The sequence below is a fragment of the Phascolarctos cinereus genome, unplaced genomic scaffold (assembly GCF_003287225.1).
Source record: "Phascolarctos cinereus isolate Bilbo 61053 unplaced genomic scaffold, phaCin_HiC Scaffold_8;HRSCAF=390, whole genome shotgun sequence".
Classification (NCBI taxonomy): domain Eukaryota; kingdom Metazoa; phylum Chordata; class Mammalia; order Diprotodontia; family Phascolarctidae; genus Phascolarctos; species Phascolarctos cinereus.
Window position 1 is genome coordinate 29379534 of NW_027556291.1, and position 24423 is coordinate 29403956.

At 50.0% G+C, this 24423-nt stretch overlaps 1 protein-coding gene across 1 annotated transcript in view; it reads right to left on the reverse strand.

The window, feature by feature from the left end:
- The window catches only part of GPR50 (G protein-coupled receptor 50), a 64396-nt gene extending 40405 nt beyond the window's left edge, over nucleotides 1-23991 (reverse strand). The window contains exon 1 of the mRNA XM_078147773.1: nucleotides 23827-23991. The gene's annotated coding sequence lies outside the window, so the exon portion shown is untranslated. The remainder of the gene's footprint in view (nucleotides 1-23826) is intronic.
- Between the last annotated feature and the right edge of the window lie 432 nt (nucleotides 23992-24423).

Genomic DNA, 24423 nt, shown 5'->3' on the forward strand with positions numbered 1-24423 from the left:
CATCCCTTCAAACACTTGACAACATTATTGTTTCTCCCTAGAGTCTTCTCCAGGCTAAACTCTCCCAGTTCCTTCCAGGGATCCTCCTATGACATGATAAAGAACAGTGAATTTTGAGTCAAAGGGCCTGAATTTGAATCCTGACTCTCTGACTAATTCCCTGGGAGCTCTTGGGCAAATGAAACATCCTTGACACTCAAGTATCTCATCTATATAATGAGGGGTTGGAGACCCTGGAAAGTCCCTTCCAGCTTTCAATTCCCCTTCCCCATCCTGGTGGGTGTCCTCTGATGTCCTTCCTAAACTGTGGAGGTCCAGGCTACCCATAGTCCTCCACCTGTGCCAACACAAGCATTCATCCATAGGGTTACAGGATCACAGAACGTAGGATCCTCAATTTAAAAGTGAAACAGATGAGGAAACTGAGGCCCAGAGAAGTTAAGCAATTTTCTTAAGGTCACACAGCTAGTAAGAGTCGGGGCAGAATTCAATCTCAGGTCTTTCTGACTCCAAATTCAGCACTCTAGCCATTTGATGGGTACTCTATCCCCAAGGCCCTGGTCAGGTACTGGGGAGACAGAGAACACAAAATACAGAGTATTTGCTGACCTTAAGGAACTTGCATTTTAACTCTGGCCTTCAGCTTCCCTGGGCTCACTGGGTTGCTGAGACATATGGGGGGCTCCCAGGAGGTTCCTGTCTTTGGGGGGCTTCGATAAGTTTGCTCTTTACCACTTCAGCAGATATGTTGGGTTAATGGCCTCCTGCTAACAGGGAGATGTCATTAATATATGTCACACTTGTCATCCACTAGCTTAATTCCTCATATGTAAGGCCAATTTCTTTGCACCCCGTGTGGTGGCATGAGAGTGCTGCCGACACAGATTTCCTCGAGCATAAGCAAGAAGCCGCCAAAATAATTAGCCCTTGCCGTTTCTTGCTTTCAGAATCTGAACAAGACTTTAGGGTAGGTGGTTATAGACCAAACTGGATGAGGACATAGCCTCCAGTGGGATAATTGTTGTCAAGGAGAGAAGGAAACATTAACAAACTCAGTTAGATGATTGGTCTTCTCTCCTTTTACACAAGCTGATTGCTAATTAAAGTTTAATGAGCAGTCTGTGTTTTTTGGTGGACATCTCCAGGCTGGCCCTCTTGGCAAGTTCCCACCTTTCTGGTTTTCTCTAACCTCTACTTGGGCTCCAAGAGCTTTCCATCTGATGCAGGGGACTGGCCCTGCCCATGGAAATCCCCCAACACACTTTCCAGCCCTGAATTGGCAGCCTGATGTGCCTGGAAATATCTGTGTCCCTGTTGTAGGGCCCCTGGCCTCCAGGGAGAGATGAGCTTGCCACCTAATCCCGGTACACAGCTAATCCTGAATGCCATCGGCTTCGCCGGGCCCTCGGAAGCCTCTCTCCCAAAGAGTGCGAGCTTGGCTGTCCTGCAGTCTTCTGACGGCCACCACCTGTTGTTCCCCACCCCCTACTCCCCAGCTCCCATTGCAAAAGGAAAAGCAGAATGTCAGCTTCTGCTGAGTCCAAGCAAGCCCACAACCAGCCATGGAAAACTTACCAAGAGCCCATTACTGTAAATCACAAAGAAGAAAGCGAATAAGAGGGGAGAAGCTCCCAAGTGCTGGGGAAGGGAGGGACAGATTGACAGCTTCCCTTCATCTCTCAAATGAGGGGGCTGGTGACCTCTGAGGGCCCTTTTAGTTCCAGATCTCTGATCCCATGAAGAAGATATCAAGAGTAAAACCAAAACACCCTTGAGAGGAGTGGTCCCCCCTGCTTTGCTTTGAGAGGAAACTGGAAGAGAATGTCCCAGAATCTCTCGTCCTGCCTATTCTTCCTTCTCTTGGGAGGCAGCTGGATCCAAGCTTTCTCTTACATCGTGGAGGGGCTGTTCCTGGCCTCATCTCCTGAGCATCAGAGGATATAGGACTGTAAGGGAAGTGGGGAGATCAGTAAATGTAACCCCCTAATAAAGCATACAGCAGCCTTTTGTGACGCCCTGTAATGCTAGTACCTTCCCTCCACTATTATCTCTAATGTAGCCTGTCTTCAATCTGTTTGTACATCATCCTTTACATATTAGGCTCTCCCTCATTAGACCGGGAGCTCTTTAAGGACAAGATCTGTTTTTGCCTTTGTATACCCAGAACAATACCTACAATAGTAGGTGCTTAATACTTTTTTGCTGACTTGATGGGAGTGTCCAGTCTCACTAGGGTATGGGTTGGGGGGATGGGTAGCAATGAGAAGGAAGCTGCCTTATACTCATTCAATTAGACAAGCATTTTTTAAGCAACTACTCTTAGGTGCTAGATCCTAGAGGGCCTCTAGGGTTTGTGGGGCCTCAGAATTTTTTTTTTTTGCCAAGCCCCTGTCTGTATAAGCAATTTGACTGAAAAATCTATTCCACGATTCATGAGCCCATGTAAGATATATTGATTTACTGATGAAGATTTAGAATAACTAGCTTACGACATTCACCTTTTCAGAAGAAGTATTGTGATTTAGAACACTGATCTATACAGAGTTAAAATGACTGTCTAAATTCAGATTACTCTAGTAATTCACGTGACTAGGCCACTTGAGTTCTAATTCCATGTCCACCACTGGCAGTTAAAGAGTGAATTCCCCCTCCCCCTATCATCTTGACTATTAGAAACACTACTGCATTCTGCTGATATTCCACCACGATGGCTCCCCCCAACTCCTATGCTCAACACACCACAAATACCCCTCACTTCATTTTCTGAAAGTATTTTCACCACCATTCAACAGCTGATACCAGAAGTTAGAATAAATACATCAAACAGCCCACTATCATTTCCCAATAACACACATTCTAAGAAAAACAGAAAATTTTGCAACAGCATGTGTCTATGTGAATAAAAACATTATCATAGATCAGAACTCTCATTTGGCACATTTCCCTAAAAAAAAAGGCTCTTCATAGTAGGGCCCTAATAATGATATTCATTTTCATAAAATAGATTGTTTTAAAGATAATTTTTGTTGTATTTTACACTAAACTTTAAATTGCTATTTTTATATATATTCATTGTATTGGCAGCACAGATAAAACAGCAAATGAAATGTGAAAACTGTCTTTATGCTGTTTTTTGAAATCTCAGATATTGTAATTATCTTTTTTGAAATTAATAGAATAATCACTTTGTATTACATATATAAAACATATAAAATTATAATTTAAGAAAATGAAATCAAGTGGAACTTACAGGTCAATTGTTGATACAAATTTATAACAATATTTTCATATTAGATACCGCGCCATACTTTGGGGTGAGGAGGTTCCACTATAGGGCAATGTAAACACATACCAACACGAAAAGTTCAAAATTAAAATATTCAGGTCTATACAGAAACTATCCCTACCCAATATGATGGTAACCATCTGTCAATCTTTCCCTTCATTAGATGGGATAATTTTTAAATTTAAATTTATTATTAAATTTACATACAAGATTAATGATTACAATATATATTTTAAAAACAAATTTGAAAAAATAGTGGCTTATTTTGTAAATTATTAAGAATTTAGGTAAAGCACCCAGAATTTTTAAGCAGCCAATGAGGGACAGATGAGAAATTCTAAGAAGGAAACCCAGGACATCCAAAGCAGTTAATGGCTTAGTACATAAGACAGTATGCTCCTAATGTCAACATTTAAAGGTTAATACTCTCAAACTGCAATGTAATATATGGCATCCCATCTCCTTCCTCTGTGGCTTTACACAGGCTGTGTCCCCCATGCCTGAAATCCTCTCCCTCCTTATTTTTCTCTCTTCAATCCTTACTACCCTTTAAATCTCAGCTGAGTTACCATCTCCTTTAAGAGGCCTTTTCTGGTTCCCTCAGTTGTTAGCTCCACTTCAAATCTTTCGGACTTATTTTGTCTATAACCTGTGAACATGTTGCCTACCCCTAATAAAATGTTGTTCATCCTTCGTTCTCGAAGAGGACCAATGTAAACTCATGGAGGACAAGGATAAAATGTTGTTGTTCGTCCTTCCTTCACTAAGAAGAACAATGACAAAACGTAAACTCAGGGAGGAAGAGGTCCTTTTTGAACTCCTTATCTCTAGCAAGAGTAGACTCTTCCTACATGCTTACTGATGAGTCTCTGACACTAAGATAAAGATACAGTTCTTCATGGAGCTTACCAGTTAGGACATGTATGCAAATAATGATAATGAAGGATAGGTTAAACAGAAAGAGCTCAAGAAGAATTTAGGTCGGAGAAAACTTAGAACTAGCAGGTCTAAGGCTCCTCAGCACCTCCACTGAACCCTGAAGGAAAAGAAGGCTTTTGCCACTTGAGATGCACAGAAACAAGACCCAGCAGAGAGAGTTTGGAGAAAAACTCCTGGAATAGAATTGTATAAAACTAGTTATGCAAACAAAATGCAAGAACAGCAATATACAAATTCAAATAAAGTATGGAACGAAATAACTCCACCAAAAAGAAATGAGGCAAAAAGCAACAAAAATGTATATGTGCCATTGTAAAGAGCGAGAGAAGACATGGGTTTTAAGTCCTGTCTCTGATCCATACACACTGTGCGACCCCAGGCAATCCAAAATCTCTCAGTGCTCTTGGTAATTTTCTAGGTCTATAAATTGCAGAGAAGATGAAAGCCAGTATTAGTAGGAGGGATTTCCTCCCTTAGACCAATGAATTCACCCTTCGGGTTCCTATCCGAAAAGTGATTACTCTGGTGAATATAAAAATGTTCACTGACTCATGATCTATCATTGATTATTGTCTTGAGTATCTTTCGAGAAAGTAGCTAAAAACATCACATGTTTAGTGAAATATAGAAATGAAATTATCTTAAGGATTAATTACTAAAACATTTATTATTTATAAGTCTGCCCTATCAGCCAGGACATATGCAGTTTTTTAAAATAATAAAGCATATTTAATCATACTGTTCTCACTAAGAAGTTAATATTTTAGTGAGAATAAAGAGGTTTGTAACATTAATAAATCAAATCAAATAGTTTAAAATTGTTTATTTCACTTTTATCGCCTTTTAATGTCCATTTTGTGTATGTTTCATAATGTAATATATTAGTATAGTAGTACACGCACATCATTTATGGATAAATAATTTTTTTTTACTGATAGGAGAGCACTGTCAAAATCATTTGGAGAACCCTGGCTTAGGGCACTGAGAGTTTAAGTGACTTGCCCAAGGTCACACAGCTAGCCAGTGTCAGGGGCCACCTTCTTCAAAAACAAGCAGTCTCTCCAAAGCTCCTGACTTTGAATTGAAATCTACCTCCTTGTAGACAGATTCTACCCAGTACTTCTAGTCCCCTCAACTCAAGCATCAGAGAAAGAAAGAGTGTACGTCCAAATGGAATATTTCTGAAATTGCAAACGTAGGGCTTGAGATAGTCACATTAGGTGCCACAGCAGACAGAGTGCTGGACTTGCAGTCAGGAAGATCCAAGTTCAAATCTTGCCACACACCCTAGCTGTGTGTTGCTATGCAAGTCATTTCACTTTTCTTGTCCTCAGTTTCCTCACCTATAAAATGGGGATAACAGTGGCAACTACCTATCTGTGCCAGGGGGACTTACTCTCCCAGGAACCAGTTTCCTCCCACCCCCATTTCAGTAATTGTTTTGTGCCTAGGAAGAAGGAGGTCCCCTTCCTGCCCAGCTAAGCACTCAGCTTTCCCAGGTCTAAGCGGGTATCAGCTACACACCTAGGATACAAATACAAAAATGAAACAGTTCTTACCCTCAGGGAGTTTACATGGGGGGTTTCCCCCCCTCACCCTCCCCACCATTGCAGCAACATGCAAAAAGATAAGTAGAAAATATAGGAATAAAGATTGGACCTGGGCTTTCACTGGCAGAGGAAACTAGAAAGTAAAGGAACTCCCTTTTACCAAACTCAGTCGGCAACTTGTCATCTTAAGGAACAGAAAAGTGAAATGACTTGGCCAGGGTCACACAGGCAGGATGAGTCAGAGGTGGAGCTTAAAGCCAGGTCTTCCAGGCTCTCTATCTTCTACTGCTCTCAAGCAGAAAATACATATAAAGTTATCTCAGGGGAGCCACAGGGCCAGCTAGGAGTGCAGAGAGGCAGGGAGCAGGAAGGACCACAGAAGGCAGTGGAACATAAGCTAAGCCTTCGAGGAAGCTGGGATTCCCGAACTGGAGATGAGTGGGGTCAGCAGGAAATGAGGGGTGCAGCCCCAGTCCCTCCAAATGCCTACACTGCAACAGGTCAAGCACTTCAGCCCAAAACTATAGGAAGTCAAGGAAAGCAATAGAGGCAGACAGGGTGGCTATTGAGGGAAAGGAGCTCCCTGCCCTGGCCAAGCTGGACCCTGAGGCAAAAGATCCTAAGAGTCACCTGGCTTAGCCTTTCAGGTGAGAGATAGTAGAGCCAGAGGGGCTGCTACTGGACCAGGCCAGAAGCAGGAGCCTGTGAAGGCCCTGAGCTCCCCGTGGCCTTCACCACAAGTTGTCTGTGGTCAGGAGTCCCAGAAACAGAAACCAGTGGATGGACAGATAGATAGCTAGATACACAGATACATAGATAGATAGATAGATAGATAGATAGATAGATAGATAGATAGATAGGTAGATTATTTTCAATGTAATTTGTTTCCTTTGTAATATGATATACTTTGTTTTATGCATCTAAAAATATTATTTTGGGAAGATATCTCCAGATTTCCTCAGACTGTTCAGAGTAGGTCCTCATTCAATACTTGTTTTCTTCCTTCCTCCTTCTCCTGACCTTCTGAGGGACTAGATAGGATAGAGAAGAAATGAGGAGGAGGGGAACTCTTCCCCATTCCTCTGGGATGTTTCCACTCCCCTCCTACCCACTACCCCCAAACCTCAATGAGAGGTTGTAGAATTAAAAAGGAGCAAAAGGCTTCCTTGCAGCAACAAGCCTGGAATTAGCAGGCCTATTTGGCTGTGGAATAATGAGCACCAGGGAAGTCTGGAAGCCCCCTGGATTCAGAGGTTTCAGGCCAGACAGCTCAGTGAACAGTCCTGTGGGAGCCTGCAGGAGGGACGGGGGCTGCGTGACCTCTGGACGCTCCCACCACCCCATCTGGATGGGCTGCAGTGACCCACGGGCGTCCCCAGCCTGGGGCCCAGGACTCTATTAGCTGATGCTTTGGCCCCATGAACTAGCTCGCCAGAGGCAGGGATGGCTGCTGCCTGGATGACATTGTGATCCCATCCAGGCACCGTGCCTGCCAGGCCGGCTAGCCGAGGAGCCGCCTGACAAGAGAGAGAGACCTCAGCAGTGGCCTTGGCCTCTCCTGGCACCCTTCGACCACCCGCTGTAAGGAGCTCTCCCGCCCTCCTCCCCAAACAGCCGTTTCCAGCTCCCCTCCAGCCCTGGGCAGCTCTTTGCTGGGTGGATGGTGTATCCTAATCAAGCCAAGCCTGGAGCCCCTGCTGGCTCCTGCCGTGGTCCACAATCTCCTTTCACTGCCTGGGCCATCCAAGCATGTTTATTTCCCCAAGAAAAAGGTTCTTGCTATACACTCGCTGTAGTTTAATGAAATAATTAAGTTCAAACGAGAAAAGCTGCTCCATAATTGCCCAAGCTCTAGTCCCAAGCAGATTGGCACTGAGGAGCCCTTCTCCTCGAAAGGGGTGTTATGTAGAAAAGCTTCCCTGTTCCTATGCCTGCCAATGACCTGTGTTTTCACTCAGGGCCCTGGGAGCTGACCCACTGTGCTGCTGGCATGGTGTCCAGTAAGGTGGGTGACTTCCTGGCACCACTGGTCTGGGCACAAAAGCCTATCTGACCTCCCCTTCCCCCATGGCACTGATTCATGCCTCAGGCAGTCTCCCCCAGCCCTGTGCTCCTACCCAGCTCCTCTCCTAGGGCTCTCCCTGGCTCTTGGCCATTTGTACACCCTTCCTCCCCAGAATCTGGCTTCTGGGATATCTGTGTGTGTGTATATTTTGGGGGGAGGTGTTGCCTCACGCTGTTTCCTCTAAGTGATGGACAAAGCCCCAGCCCTATCCAGCAGGACATAGCCCCTCTCCTGGGGTCCTTCCTATTATACAGGGCAGTAAAGCTTAAAATGGCACTAAGACTTTGGGGACACCCTGTATGTACTTGGAGGGGCCTGTGATCACCTCCACTGGGGTCCTCCCTCCAGAGAAGCAGTTTGTATAACTCATCCATGCCTGCCAGTCTTGGACAACTTTTGCCCATCCCTTTCTATCAGTCCCCCCTCTCTTGAGGTCTACCCAACACACTGGGGGCTGGGGGGGCGTCAGAGGTGCAGGGCCTTCCTCTGTGTCTCTTGAATTAAATGGATAGGGTTGGTTATTGTACTTCCTGGTCCCATTCATCTTACATAGACTTAGAAAGCTTTGTGCTTTATAGTGCAAATCATTTCACATTATTAAATGTGGCATCTATGGTCCTTTTGACAATAAATCGGGTTTTAGACTCGTTAGTCAGAATCATAGCCCCCTGTGATAAGGTTGTCTCTGTGAGAAAACCTGATACAACCTCCAGCGTTGGGACTTCCAGAAGCAATTTGCAGGCTCGTTACCCACTGGAAGTGGGGGCCTACAGGCTGCACTATGTAACTAGGCACCCAGGGGATAGGTAGCAGCTGCCAATGGGCCAGACCCTCTCATGCAAGAGGGATGGTTTCAGCAGGATCCCTTCAATAGGGTGCTTGAGCCCTAGGACGGAGGCTGCCCTGGGCCTGCTTGAGCTTCTGAAAGAATGGCAGGCGTGGACAGCTCCCCAACACTGCTATGCCAGCCTTGGGCCCCACAAGGTAGTCGACCTGCTCCTTCCTCGTGGCCCCCACCAGGGATGTTCTGGGATCCACACCCTAACCCTTAGGTTCCTGGTCTTTGGATAGAATGTACACTCTTGAGAGAGCTTAAATCAGGGACTTCTCTTCCCTTCCTGAAAAGCTGGGCTGTCCAGTGGAAAGGAGGCCCAGGGGAGAGGATCATAGAGCTGGAAAGGAAAAGAGAGCTCATTGCCTCCAGATCCCTCATTTACCCGAGGAGCAGTGTCTGGCGTGAAGAACAGAGAGGAGGCATGCCACCTGGTCAGGGTGTGGCAGGGAACAAGTTCTAAGAGGACAGGAAACTGAGGCCTGGATGAGAGCCTCAGGTCACCCAGGGAGTAAGTGCGAAGCCGGGATTCAAACCCAGGTCTTCCGACTCTGAATTGACCATTCTTCCCATGCCGCCACACTGGTGAGGACTGTGCCCACCCTGCCCAGGAACCCCTGCCCCGTCCCTTGTGGCTAACAGGCAAGACAAGCCCGAGTGCCATCCCTGAGGTGCATGGCTTGGCCCAGAGGAAGCCTCCTGCTTGGGTTCTGGCCCCACTGCAGCACCGTTGAAGCTGGGCCCAGAGGCTGCCTTGCCTGATGGTTCCCTGCCCAGTACCAGAACCACACCACTCCCTGCCTCTCATCCTGGCCCTGGGGGCCCCACACATGGCCCCATTCTCAAGTACCACCCACCCTACCTTCCAGGCAGGAAAGCTGGGTACTGGCTGGGGTTCATGCAGAGGTCAAGTTTTAATGGCATGTGGTTTGGTTTGGATTTTCTGCTCTCCCCACCAGCCAGACTAGACCCTGTGCCCCCAGCAGCTGCTCTGACCCCCCTTGGAGAGTGGACCAGTGAGCCCCTTATTCTTGCAGGGTCCTCGCTCACAGCTGCCAGCCCTGGGCGGTTCTCCCCCAGCAGGGGTCCAAGAGCCGGCTGGGGGGGAGGGGCAGCCAGCCTCTGTGCTGGTGGTAGCCCCAGCTTCCCCCCAGCCCCGTGCCCTTGCCTGCCCAGTGGGTGCTGCTTCCTGCCAGGCCCTTGTCGCCTCTGCTTGCTTCCAGTCCCTGAGCCCTGCCCTCAGCCTGCTTTCTTTGGGCTCCCTTCTGCCCACCTGGCCCTCGTGCCGCCTTTAGGTGTCTAGGGGCTGGACTGGCCTGCTCATCCTGGCTTTGTTGCCTGTCTGCTCCTTCCTGTGTGCCCGGGCTCTCCTCATGCCAGCCTTGGCCTGCTTCCTCTGCCCATGCTGCCCAGCTTGCCCCTTTCCCCTTGCCACAGAATTCCTGGACGGGAGCATTTGCCCACTGGACTTACAGTACTCCTTGCATATCCTGCCCATGGGCCGCTTGCTGCCCTCTGGGCACTGGGCCCATTGCACTACACACACACAGGGCCCTTTGACTAGTAAGCTTTCTAGACTGGCCTGGCCTGGCCTGCCGAGGCCAGCAGCCACCCACCCCAGCTCTGACCCTCCTGCCCGGGCAGGTGTTCTCCCCCAGGCTCGATCTCAAGGGAGCCCTGATGGGTGGGAGTCACAGTCACTGCCTTGCCACTGAGTTGCCCGTGCCCCATTCCAGCTGCCCTGAGGCCAGACTGGAGCCTCACTGAAATCTCCCCCGCTCTCCAGCCCAGGAGGCACTCAGTGCCCCAACGGGGGAATCCCTGCTGCTGACCTTTATGGGTGCCAATTTTCCCCTGCACACCAGGGATGGACTAAGTGGTCTGGCGGCCGTGCCGCCACCTGTGCAGGCCGGCTCTGGCCCCTGGTGCCCGTAGGAGCTCCAGCAGACCAGGAGGGAATTCCTGGGGCACCCCACTCCTCTTAATTCTGACTCCCCTGTGGCCCAAAGACATCCTCAGACCATCCAGCAGCTTGGGGCACCCCAGCTGATGTCAGCAGGGTATCTGCCTGGGGGCTCACCCCACTTGTTTTCCATCCTTCTTGGAGACCCAATGGAAACTCATTAATGAGGCGGTGCCACCAGGATTGGCCTTCCTTCCAAGGTACAGTCGTCCTACCCGGATGCCTGGTCACTAGACACATCCATCCATGCATTCATTCATTCATTCATTCGTTTGTCACAGGATTACTGGAACATGGCTTAAGAGGGGAAGGGAAAGGAAGGGAAGAAGCATTTATCAGGTGCCTACTGTGTGCCCAGCACTGTGCCAAGTGCTTTACCAATATCATCTCACTGGATCCTCACAACGACACTAAGAAGGAGGTGCTGGCTGGGCTTTGTGACTCAAACTTCTCCTCACTCAGTCCTCCCTCCCCTTCCTTCAAGCCCAGGACAGACCATCTCATACCCATCCCCCACTGGCCCGCCCCATTCAGTGACCTGTAGCTTCCTATAGCTCAGAGATCAGCCACAAAATCCCCTGGCTGGCTTTTAGGCCCTTGCTGACCTGCGCCCTGCCTCCTTTTCCTGTCTCCTTCCACCCTCTCCCCTCCATGCCCTCTACCATCCAGTGACACTAGCCTCCCGGCTGTTCCTCACCCAAGACGCTCCATCCCCTGACTCTGGGCTTTTGCCCTGGCTGTGCCCCATGCCGGGAGTGCTCTCCCGCCTGGTGGCCCTCACTTCCTACCACCTCAGCTCCAACCCCACCTTCCGCAAGCAGTCTTTCCCAGTCTGTCTTCACAGGCGGGCCTTCTCTCTGGGGGCTCTCTCCCACGTTCCCAGCCCCCACCTCGTATGTACTTGGCTGTTTGCGTCTTGTCTCCCCTTAGACTGCAGGCTCTGTGGGGGCGGGGCTTGTTGTTTGGGCACCCCAACAATGAACACAGGGCCTTGCACAGAGCAGGGCTTACTGGGTACTTGCTGAGCTGCCTCACTCTCGCTGGCTTCCCGGGGTTCAAAGACCACTCTGGCAGCCCCCTCCCCCCTCGTGACCCTGGCACTACGCTCAACACTTGTTCCCTGGAATCAGACACTTGATAGCTGTTCCTGGCCTTTGTTGGCAGTTACTGAATCCGGCATGGAAACTTGCCCCTCCTGCTGCGTGCAAGGGGCTGGTGTGGGCCCCGCACACTCTCAGGGGTTTGCTGGGGACGACTGGAGCCTGTTTCCCTGTTTCTGGGTATGTGAAGGGCTCCATTTAGCCTGGGATCATCTGCTCCCAATGCTTGGGATACTTGGGTAAATGGAGAGAATGCATCTGTAAGCTGATCATTGATTGATCTGTCAGCTGGACATGCCTGGGCCCTGGGGAATTCCAGGGAGCTGAGATCCTGTAATGGAGAAGGGGACCAGAACCCCCCGGCTGGGGCTAAATCCTCTTAGGGATTGACTTGCCACACCAGGGAGCTGGAGCACGAGGAGCCCCAGGGGAGGAAGCCACTCTCAGCCCCACCTCTGGCCACCCGCTCCTTGATCAGCCTTGCAAAAGTGACTTCCCTCCTTTGAGCCCCAGAGCTCCTCAGTCCCAGGAGCAGCCCAGGAAAGGGAGCCCAGGGCCCTCACCCTGGCTGGGTGGCTCTTCCCAGGAGGCAAGGCTGGAAAGCCTTACTTCCTGAGCCCAAGTCCCATCTGCCTAGAGCCCTAGAGGCCAGGGAACTCAGGTTTGAGGGAGTCCTAGGCCAGGGAATTCACCTTGGCCACCGGCTTCCATTGTATTGTTGAGGCCAACATGGCATCCCTTCTCCTGGGTCCATCGCTACCCTCTGTACCCTGAGCCCAGCTGCATTTTCTCAAATCAGTTCAAGCCCAGGAGCCCGTGATGCCCAAGGCTGGAGCTACACGGACCAAAATCACAGCGGTCCCTGCCCTCAAAAAGCTGAGATTCTCCTGTGGAGACAGACACATAAGGGACACTGAGGAAGAGGAGGGCAGCAGGAACGACCGGGGAGGGGAGGGAAGACCTCGCAGCCCAGGGGGCGTCTGTGCTGAACCCCAGTGGAAGCCAGAGATTTGGGAGGGAGAGACCAGAAGGAAGCTGCATTCTAGGCATGGCCTTGTTCCTTGGACTGGAGGCAGGGCATGGAGTGCCGAGCTCTGGGAGTAGGTGGTAGGCCAGAGTGACTGGAGCACAGAGTCTGTGAACGGGGACTGGGAAGGGAATTGGGGAACGCAAATGCTTGTCATCAAAAAGAGGGAAATGAATGAAAAACCCCATCGAAAGGGAGAAGAGAGAGGCCAGAGGGAGCCGCAGGCCTCAGTGCTAGGCTCAGCAGTGTGTGCTTTCCCTCGGAGGCCACGAGAAGCCCCGAAGGCCTGCGCTAGGGACTGGCATGGCCAGACCTGGGCCTTAGCAAGATGCTTTTTGGCAGCATCGAGGAAGATGGAGTGAAGTAAGTAAGGAGAGACTGGAAGCCAGGAAACCAATTAGGCAATTGGGGAAATGGCAGAGTTTTGAGGAGGAGGGGGAAGAGGTGATCAGAGCTGTGCTTTATAAAACTGAGCCTGGCCATGGCATGAAGGATGGATTAGAATGGGGAGAGAAGAGGTTGCAGGAGGCAAGGGGAGCGTGGAGGACCGGCAGAAAGAAGGCAGTGGCTGGCCAGAGGAAGGCAAAGGAGGCAGAATAAAATGACTGCCGAGATGTGGGGGAGAGGAGGGGCACGAGGACAGAGCTGAGCTTGTTGGGGGCAGGGGATGAGTCCAGCTGGCCACGAGGTGGATGGGAGGTGTTTGGGGGCCATCATGGTAGAGATGGACCAGCAAGCAGATGAACGGACAGAAACGGATCACGGGAGAGATCAGAACTCGGCGCAGGGACAGACAGACAGACCCGGGGTTCTCCTCCAGGAGACGAGTGAAAAGACCATGGGTACCAAGGCTATTTGCAAGGCAGAGAGAGAAATGGACCTGGGCCAAAAGAGGAGGGGAGAGGAGGCCTCCCGTGCCAAGGGATGTGGGGGGGGAGCAGGAAGGGGAGGCAGAGAGAAGGCTCTCAAGAGAGCACCTGTCCCACCAGGCCAGGGAGGGGAGAGGTGCAAGAGGGGCGGCAGAGCTCCAGAAAAGGGCAGAGAGAAGGAGGGCTGAAAATAGCCCCTTGGTGTTGGCTCCCAAGAGGTCAGCGGTGACCTTTGCAAGAGATGTTTTAGCTGAGTGGCCGCGGAAGAATTTCTATTGGAGGGGAAATTGAGGGGCGAGGGGCCTGCATGCAGTAACCTGAGCAGTCTGAGGCTCCCAAATAAGCAACAGATGAGGGTGACAGCCAAGGTGCTATTTCTCTGGAGAAGGGCTGACAGTTGTCTCTGCTGTCATGGGAGCTGGGGGCAGAGACCATTCAGAATGTCTCAGGAGCTCCCCTGCTGAGTCTCTGTGAGGCTCTGGCCCCGTCTGCCCTTTCTCCCCGCAATTTAGACCGGGGACCCTCCAAAGGAGGCAGCCCATCTAAAGAAAGGACTTTGTGCTGGACCCCAACCCACTGACCCAGTGCCAAGAGTGCCTGATGGGCAGGCAGGGGGAGGACCCGGGTTTGAATCTGGGATCTGCAGCTTACTGCCTGTGTGACGGTGGCCCAGTCACTTCCCCTGTTTGGGCCTCAGGTCCCTGGTGAGTAGAGGGGATTGGCCTCCATGACCTCCAAGGTCCCTGTCTCCCTTCAGCTCTAAATCTTTGATCCCCAAGTTGGAGAGAACCTCACAGGGCATCTTCCAGCCCACACCAGAACAGGAAGTCCCCTCTGCGCCATCTGCATCGAGCAAACATCCAGTCAGTGCTCAAAGTCCTCCTCGAACAGGGAGCTCACTACTTCCCAAGGTGCCCCTGTCCACTTTAGGACCCAGCCCTAACTGTTCAGAAGTTTTATTCCCTTCCTTCTAAGGAAATTGGGAAGGTGTCTCTGAGCCTGTGAATCTCGCTTCCATTTCTCCCCCTCCTACAGTCCGGTCTCCCTCTTGAGTCTTCCTCTACACCTCTGCACGTCTGGCCGGTATTCAGATTCTTTTGAGAAAAATTACTCTGATTTCTGCCCAGTTTTCCACCCACCACTGAGGCTGGCTTGTCCAGTATGGTCGAGTTGGCATTCCCTTTGTGTACAGGTTGGACCGGATGGCCAGCTCTGCTTCTGCAAGGAGGGTCGTTTGTCCAGTGCCCACAAGTCATTGGCAGAGAGGCCGCTGCTCCCCAAAGCTCGTGGGGGCCTCCGTGTGATGACCGGGCTGTGGGCCAAAGTCAGTGGAGGACGAGAAGCACAGTGAGGCGGCTTCCCTTGAACCTAGACCAGCGCTTGGGAGGCGAGGGGTTTCAAGGTAGAAGCTCAGGGATTCATAAAGAGAGGGCGCCTTCTGCCCCCAGCTTGCATTCCTGGCGTGTAGATTCTGGGACTGACTTGCCTGCCATGCGGGGAGCCAACATCATCCACACAGCCCAATGAACATTGGTGTGCGCCAGGCATCGCAGGTACATATTGGGGAGACCGAGGCAACACAGTGAGAAGACCGCTGGATTTGGGGTCAGAGGGCCTGGTCCTTCTCCTGGTTCTACCTCTTACTACTTCTGGACCCTCTAGCACGTCTCTTCATCTTCTGGGCCTCAGTTTCCTCAGGTGTACAGTGAGGACAGTGGACCAGGTGATCTCCAAGGTTCGCCGCAGCTCTAGCTTGCCAACATTGTAAGGAAAGGGGAACCTGCCAGGGTTGGGGCAGAGAGCGGCGAGGGAGTGGGGCAGTGTGGCCCTGTATAGGCTACCTCTCAGAGCTCTGCTGAGGACCTGAAGGAGCCAGGGGGGTGGCCATGTGTGTGGAGAACAGGGGATGCAAGAGAGAGAGGCCTTGGGCAAGACCCTCAGGGCATGAGCCGAGGAGGAGGCCTTCTCCAAGTCAGCCATCCCTCTCACCAGGGAGATGAATCACTCCCCAGCTTCTGAGGAAAGCTTACAGGCCACTGAGTCTCTGGCATAAGAGGAGTCTCCAAGAGCAATGGCACAGATGTATGACAAGGTGTTATACAAAATAGGAGCGGGGAACCTCACGTAACTGCAGCTAGTCTGGCCCACATTTGGTAGCACTCTGCAAAGCCAGGGACACACAGTATCAGCTCATTTCATTCTCTGTAAAGCCCAGGGAGTCAGAAGAACTGGCTTGAAATTCAAACTCTGTCTGCTTCCGAGCTGTGCAATCCCTCTTAATTCTAGTGTCTTACTTCTCTTGATTTTTTTCCTTTATGTGGTTTGTTTGTGCATAGTTTTTCATAGGGCCTCCATGGCACCCTAGAAGGTACTCTATAGAGTAAGCAGAAAGAATGTAATGCAAAGCTGGTCTGCAGGAAAGCATTGAGATGTTTCCCAGGACAGTGGGCCCTCTGCTGAGGTGAGGAGGGGCTGCCAGACACAGCTCAAAGATGTCCCCAGGTCCAGGGTTCTGTCCCTTCTGAAGACTCTGAGCTGGGCTTTGGGAGAGCCTATGATCCTCTCTGATATTGGCACACATTGGCCTGGAGGAGCTCTGCTGTCCTTTCAATTCAACAAGCATTTAGTGAGCACTTACTGTGTGCTTAGCATCATGCCAGGCACTTCCCTGCCCTCAGGAAGCTTACATTCTTACTGGGGTGAGAGACCATGGGCAGAACACAACATCTCCTCTCAGAAGGTGATTTCAAAATAAATTCATGAGGGTGTGGCATTGAGCTGTGGGTTGATGGATTCTAGGGATTCTACAAGGTGGAAATGAAGAGGGAGGGCATTACAGGCACAAGGGACAGTTTGTGCAAAGTTCTGGAAGTGGGAGATTAAGTGGTATGTTTAAGGAACAGCTAGCAGGCCTGCTGAATTGGCAAGCAATATGAAATAAGACTGGAAATACAGGTGAGAATCATATCGTGGTGTGCTTGAAATGTTTGCATTTTGTCCTAGAGACAAGAGGAAGGCATTGAAGACGTTGGAGTAGAGGAGTGGCAGGGAGATCTGAGACTCATTGATTCTATGACTCTACAATATCTCTCGGTCTCAATCTATCTGTCTGTTCCCCAAAGCCCTTAGGTTCACTGGAATGGTCCATTCGGGATCTTTGCCCCAGGCAGACCAAGTCAGACTATTACATCCGTTTCAGGAAGGACCTTGGAGAGCTGAGAGCAACCAGAGCAGACTGACCAGGACAGTGAGAGGAGTGGAGATCATACCATACAAGGATCAGGAGAAGGGCCCAAGCATGCTGAGCCTACAGAAGAGCCATAGTGGGGGCATTACAAGTCTCTTCAAGTATTTCAAGGGCTGTCATATGGAAAAGGGATTAGCATTCTGCTGCCTGGCCCCAGGGGGCCCAACTCCCAGGAATGGCTGGGAGGGAAGAGGGGCAGATTTGGGCTCCATGTAAGGAAAAGCTGCTAGCAATTGGCCCTGTCCCAGAGTGGAATGGGCTGCCTCAGGAGGTGGCCTTGGCCCCACCCTAGAGGCCCTTGAGCTGAGGTGGAATGACCACCTTTGGGGGGACATTGACCATATCAGAGTGGACCATGAAGCTCCACCGAACTCTGAGGGTTTGGGGTATCCCACACCTGGCCATAGAGAAAGGGACCTTGAAATTGTCCTGGGGTTTTGTTGTTAGCCTGAGCCTGAGGCTTCACCCCACTTTGCAGCCCTGTAGGGAAGGCTGCCTCATGGTGCTACATTCCCACCTGCTGTGTGACAGCTGACTAATTTATGAAACACAGGTGCTGGCTGCCTTCCCCAGGCCTTGAACCCTGCCAACATCACTCACTGCCTAAGGCCAGATGCTTAGAAAGTCACACTTTACCATGACCTCAACAGCTTCTCATCCTCTTTAAGCAGGGACAGGGGAGATGGGTGCCTGAAAGCAGTCAGAACCCAGCTAGCTTTTCTCTCGCAACAGGTGGGAGCAAGCTGGAATGTGAAATTTCATAGTTTCATGGTTGCAGAAGATTGAGAGCTGCAAGGACTCTCAAAGGTCATCTACCCCAGTCCCCCTCCTCGTTTGTCAGAGTAAGAAACTGAGGCCCAGAGGAGTTCAGTGACTTGCCCTAACGTCCCAGTTAGTAAGTAGAAGAAGCAGAATTTGAACCTCTGTACTAAGCATTACTTCCACTGTACCTTAGGAGCCAAAATGACAAAGGGTGCAGATGAATCTTAGGACAAAAGAAAGAGAATCCTAAATGTGTCTGAGAGAATTGCCTTGGAGGGACTGCAACATGAGATGTTTGGTAAATGGCTCCAGTTAGCTAACTGGGTGGTAAATGGGAGGCTCTTTGATTGGCTGCAAGTCCTAAGTTCTAGGTTGGCATCTATAGCAGAGTCTTCAACAGAAGGATTAAAAGAAAGGAACAGCAGGGGGGCAGCTATGTGGTGCTAGAGCAGATAGATAACTGGTCTAGGAGTCAGGAAGACTCATCTTCATGAGTTCAAATCTGATCTCTGATACTTACTGCTGTGTGACCCTAGACAAGTCATTTAACCCTGTTTGCCTCAGTTTCCTGTTCTGTAAAATGAGCTGGAGATAGAAATGGCAAACCATCCAGTATCTTTGCCAAGAAAACTCCAAAATGGGGTAACGGACACAACTGGAAAAAAAATGACTGAACAACATCAGTTCACAAAGCGTTCTTAATTGGGGGAGGGGAGTGGGGCAGAGGAACAAAACTCAAGTCTCAATCAGCAGTGTGCAGGTAAATATTTAACATCCATCTCTCTACAAAAAAACATACATTGGATATAATTTTAAGTTTAATCTACGTTATTAATGTTTTCTCCATCACTTTCTTAGGTCTGGAAAACAATAAATCAAAGTGTTTCCCAGTTTCTGAGGTATAAATGCTCTCGCTGAAAATTTAACAATAGGCTTTCGGTCACAGCCTGTTCCAGATCATCTGTGCACTCGGCATTATCTGGATATCTTAGCCCAATAGTTTCTCGGCCATGAATTTTCCAGATCAGTGCTTTCCAGTGTGGAAACAGATTGATAGAAGTTATAAATTCTAATCCTTAGGGATCTGCAGACATGGAATGCCCCCATACAAAGGGAAGTGGAGCAAATTTTACAGCAAATTGGAGGAGAAAACCCTTATCTTCCTATGACAAAATCGCTACAGAACACATTTCTGGTGCCCAGTGAATACTTTAAGGGAAAATGGTGCTGGCAGAGAGGGGCTGGACTATAGGCACCGAATTTGACATGCTCTCAGAAATGGTCAATGTGTTCATTTATTTTGCTTAAAACTATAATTCAGGGCACCAAGGAAAGGTTCTACTGGGAGTGGGAAAGGAACAATCATTGGGAAGTGCCCGCAGGATTTTTAAAAAGAATATCTTTATATTTGTTAAACTTTTTTTTCCTTCAACCAGGGATACTTCCAGCCAAGAGAATGTAGTTAATGTTTTTCCCATTGGGTAATTCAGGCCAAGAAATACTCTAATCTCACAGTTTTTGAAATCTGACTTGCAAGATTCTGAAGGACAATAGACTGGAATGTGAATGTGGAAGATTCATGTATACAAAGTATACAAAATACTAACTGTCTTTTTTTGGATATGAGGCTGAGATAGACAACAATCTTCTCTGCCTACTGTTTCTCATGCCACATTTCAACAACTTCCTCCCTCCCCTTACCATGTCATTGTCAAGGTTGTTTCTCTTTTCATAAAATGCCAGAGCTGGAAGAGACCTTGGAGGTGAGCCAGTCCAAGCCTTGCATTTTACAGATGGGGAAGCTGAGGTACGAGGACCTTAACTGCCTTCTCTAAGGAAACCGAGGCCCAGAGAGGGGGAGTGACTTGCTGGGCTCACCCAGAGAGGTAGCGGCCAAGTCCAATTCCAAGCCAGGGATCCTGCCCTCAGATCCCCTGAGCTCTTTGTCTTCCCCCACAGCTTCTTCCACTATCCCTTTACTGCTGCTCCTTTCCAGTTGGTGGCACTGGCCCGAGATGTAAGATGGCAGCATCAAAGACCCACACACAGCATCTCAGAGGTGAAGGGGTCCGGGAAGGCATCCATCACACTGAGTGCCAGCCCCCTGGGCTCACTTCTGTTCCCCACCCGTGACTTTCTTACAGCCTCAAGCCTTTGCACAGGCAATCCCCCAGGCCTGAAGTGCCCTCTTTTGTCGCCCCCAGCTCCCTTCTAGGCTCAGCTCAGGTGCCACCACCCTCTACACAAGACCTTCCCTGGGGCCCTCCGCCCAACTGGTAGCCCTTCCCCCACACAGGCATTCTTGGTGGATCTTTGGAAAAGCAACTGAGAATCACACAAAGAAAATCACTAGAGGGGCAGCTAGGTGGCACAGTGGATAGAGCTCTGGCCTTGGAGTCAGGAGGACCTGAGTTCAAATCCAGCCTCAGACACTTGACACTACCTGGGTGACCCTGGGCAAGTCACTTAACTCCAATTGCCTTATCAGGAAAAAAAAAGCAAAGGAAAAAAAAACACACACACACACAAAGAAAGTCACCAGAATGCCCCTACCTTTGGCTCTGAGAGTTCCCTGCCAGCCATTTACTCCAAAGAAGGCGAATGACAAAAGGAAAGAATGTATATAAACCAAAATGTTGTTAAGAGCACTTGGTGTAGAAGCAAAGAACTGGAAAGCAACTCGACCTGCATTGGTGGAGGGATCGCTAAATGAATTGTGGACACCAATGTGGCCCAGACATCCCTGTGCTGCCTTTTGGCCTTTCTTTGTCTCCCAGTGCTTAGCATGCTTGCCTGGCATATAGTAGGGCCTTAAGAAAGGCTTGTTGACTGACTGGCTGTAGGAAAAGACAAACATTCTGGACACATGAAAGCCTGATAGAGTGAAGTAAGCAGAGGCAGGAAAACAATGGACAGGATGAGGACAGCACTGTGTAGAGACAGAGCTACCTCTGTCTCCCTGCAAATAATTAGAATTGTAGAATGAGGAAGCTTGGCCCCAGGAGGAGACAGGGGAGGTACCAGGCCCTGCTGCTGGCGCAGAGCCAGGGGCCCGGGCAGGGCACTGTAGAGAATGGCAGAGGTTTGCACTGTGGTGAGAGATTGGGCTGAGGTTTTTCCCCTTGGGACCCCCCAGCTGCTAATGCCTCCTCCCTAAGCTTCCCCCCATGGGTTGTTCTGTGTGTATCTGGCAGATGCAAAGGGATTTACCCATCATCTCCCTCTTCAGCATGTAGACTCCTTGTGGCCAGGGATGGTCTTTTGCCTTTCTTTGTATCCCCAGGGCTTAGCCCAGTGCCTGGCACTTAGTAATTGTCTGCCCACTGACTGATTTCTTTAAAAAAAAAAGGTCTTTGTTATAAGGGTAATTCTCTAGTGGAAGCAATGGGGTTTGATCTTTGTGCTCTTCAGACAAAAGAAATCAAGAAGAATTTACTTTTTACATTGTTAGCACTGTCCCCCCCCCCAGCTCCATCCTGTAAATTACTTTGGTGAGGCAGTATGGGAAATGAGTGCTGGATCTGGGGTCTGGAGGCACCTGGGTTTAAATACTGAAAGCTCCTCCTGTGAGTAAGCCATTTTGCTGCTCTGGTCCTCAGTTTCCCCATCTAGAACATGGGGATAATAACACTCTCAGTAAGTGCTCCCCTACACACCCCCATGAGGCCCTGCAGCAGGACTTTGATGGGGGAGACCTCAGGAAGACTCACCACTAGGAAGCCAAGGCCCAGGGACTGGATTTCCTCAACCTCCCCAGGCACCTCTCATCATGTGGTAAGGCTTGGTACCATGTGCATTTCCATTTTGCTAAGCCTTCGATTCATTCTCATTTTATTAACAGCCCCAGTACAAGGTCTTCATTACTGCCTAATTACCTGGGCTGACTTTCCCTGGTTTTCATATTAAAGACCAATTTATAGAAAGCATTACAGTAGCTCAGCCATTGAAACACCATCATATGCGGCTCTTTTCCCTCTTCTTCCATTTAGGCAGCTAGGGAATGTCTGGAGGGACAGGCAGCCTGAGCTAATTCCTGATATCATTGCTTACTTCCTGAGATTAGCAATTGATTCCTGAGATGGCCCCCAAGTCACTGTGGGCATAAACTGGCCCCCCCCCAACCACCTTCCAACTCTTGAGAGAAAGCTGGGCAAAGGGCAGAGATCCAGGCTCAGAGACCATGGAAGATGCTGAGGCCTGTGCCTTGCCAGGCAAGCCAGCAAGCAGTTATTAAGCCCTTACTATGTGCCAGGCACTGGGCTAGGCCCTGGGCAAGCCCAAAGAGAGGAAAAAGCACTTCCTGACCCCAAGAAGCTGACATTTTAACCATTCATTGGACAGAGGGTTGTGTACAGGCATCACTGGATGAGTACTGCTGATTGATTCTTGTTAGAGAAAGAAGCCTCAGCACCTGGGCGGGGTGGGGGGGGGGGGGGGGATGGGGGATGTCAACCTTGACTCCTCTAGCTGCCATGCCAGGCTGGGGGGGGGTCTGTTTCCTCAACTCCTCATCTGCCTCCTCTTTCTGTCAAGGTGGCCTGAAGGTCACTATCCTGTGTTAGGCCCTCATCCCCCCTACCTGGACTATTGTTATGACCTCCTCTCTGGCCTCCCTCCCTTCAGGGTCTCTCCCCTCTGCTCCAGGCCCATGACCCCTCTGCTCAGCACCTTCAGGGCCTCCCGGGTGTCTGTGGGGAAGCCGAGTCCTTAGGCTGGCATGCAGGGCTCACTCCCAGTGTTTTTCTCCATCACTCCCTTTCACACAGCCCAAGGAGGCAGACAATGGGAGGCTGAGCTGTTCCCCAGCCTTGGCCTCCCCTCATCTGCCTCCTCACCTCAGGGGCACCCTCCCCCATGAAGCTGCCCTTGATCCCTGGGCCTCCCTGGCAGTCTCAGGCTCCTCCCTTGTCCCAGGGCACCGGGCCTGCATTTCTCCTTTGCCCCCTTCCACTCCAGTAACAATAATAGCTGCCATTTGCTGAGGAAATTGGTTGTAGAGTGCTTCACAGAAATCATTTCATTTGCTCTCTGACCCAATCCTATGAGGGAGCTCTGACAGATATCATCCCCCCTATTTTAGAGATGGGGACACAGAGAGAGAGTCAGGTTAAGTGATTTACACATTGATAGTGTCAGAGCTAGGATTTGAACCCAAGACCCAGTTCCAGAACCCAGATCCAGGCCTCTTTCCCCTACAAAGCTCCCTGAGCTCAGGCCCTCTGTTAGTTGCTATCTTGGAAGTCTCAGAGCATAGAGCCCAGTGCCTTGCAGACAGTAAGTACCTGAAAAAATGTTTCTTCAGATAAATGACAAAAAGTTCTCAGCTTCAAGGAATCCTTTGCCTTGAGATAATGGCATGGAAAGAGCCCTGATCTGAGGATGTTGTCCCAACTCTGGCATCACCTTGCTGTGTGACTTTGGCCAGGTCACTGCCCTTCTCTGGCTGGACCCCTCTCTGGAAGGTTGGGATGGGACTGCGTGCTATTCAAGCTGCCTTGGGGTTCTGATTCCTCGGGACTTCTGACTGCACAGGGCTGGCTAGTGACAGAACTGGAATAACGAGGGAGGCGGGTAGTTCCTGGCCATCACGAACAGAGGGCCTGGTCATCCATCTCACTGTTGATTCCCTGGGACTCAAGGGAAGAGAAAGGGTGGGAGAGCAGAGAGAGGAGAGGAGGGAGGGGGGACAGGGAGGGAAGCATGGGTGCAATGTGACAGGAAGGCCAGGAGAGAGTAGCACAGGAATTGGCTTGTGTGGCTCCAGTGGGTCACCTCAGTCCTAAAGCTTCAAGGGTCTTCCCTCCCTGGACCTTCTTACCTTTTCCAGGAGGCAGACACCTTGAGCCTGAGGCTAGAATGGCCTGCTCCCTTTTCAGGCCCTTCACTTTGGGAGCTGCAGTCAGTCACCTTATACCTGATGTTTTACTACCCTCTGCCTTTGTAGGCATTTGTACCTAGGTGAGTAGTAGCAGTCACCTCCCCCCTCAGGCTTCCAACACCATTGACACCATCTCTTCATGAAGATTCTCTCCTCCTCAGCCCTTTTTGGTCTCCTTTGCTGATTCATCATCATCTAACTCATACTGCCTAACTGTGAGTGTCCCCCAAGTCTCTGTCCTGAGCCCTCTTCTCTTTCCTCTCTTCCCTCTCTTACTTGCTGATATCAAATCCCATGCGTTCACTTACCATCTGTGCACAGATGACTCCTAGGTTTGCGCAGCCGTCACCAGTCTCTCTCCTGAATTCCAGCTCCTTGTCACCTAAGATGTCCACGAGACATCTCAAACTAAACATATTCAAAGTCAAACTGGTTGTGGTCCACCCAAATGTGTTCTAGCTAAGCCTTCCAGCTCAGCCTCTGGGGACTATGTAATCTGTCATCCTCAGTAACTCACTTCCCTTTGCTTCCCATATCTAATCAGTTACTGTTGGCTACTGTTTCTTTTCTCCACAACACTGGTTACCCACCTCCACACCATCCACACAGCCCCTATCCTAGTTCTGGGACTCATCTCTCCCACCTCAAGGCTCTCCCCATTCCCATCCATCCTCTGTATAGATGCCAAGGTCATTTTTTGGAAGCACAGGTCTGATCAAGTCATCCATGTGTTCGACAAAGTCCAGTGATTCCCTATTGCCTCAAGGATCATAAAGAAGCTCATCTGGCTTTTCATGCCCATTACAACCTGGTCCCTTCCTACCTTTTCAGTCTTCTTCCACATTATTCCTCTCCCTAAACTCTGTGACCTTCTGGCTATATTGAACAAGACACATTTTGTACAT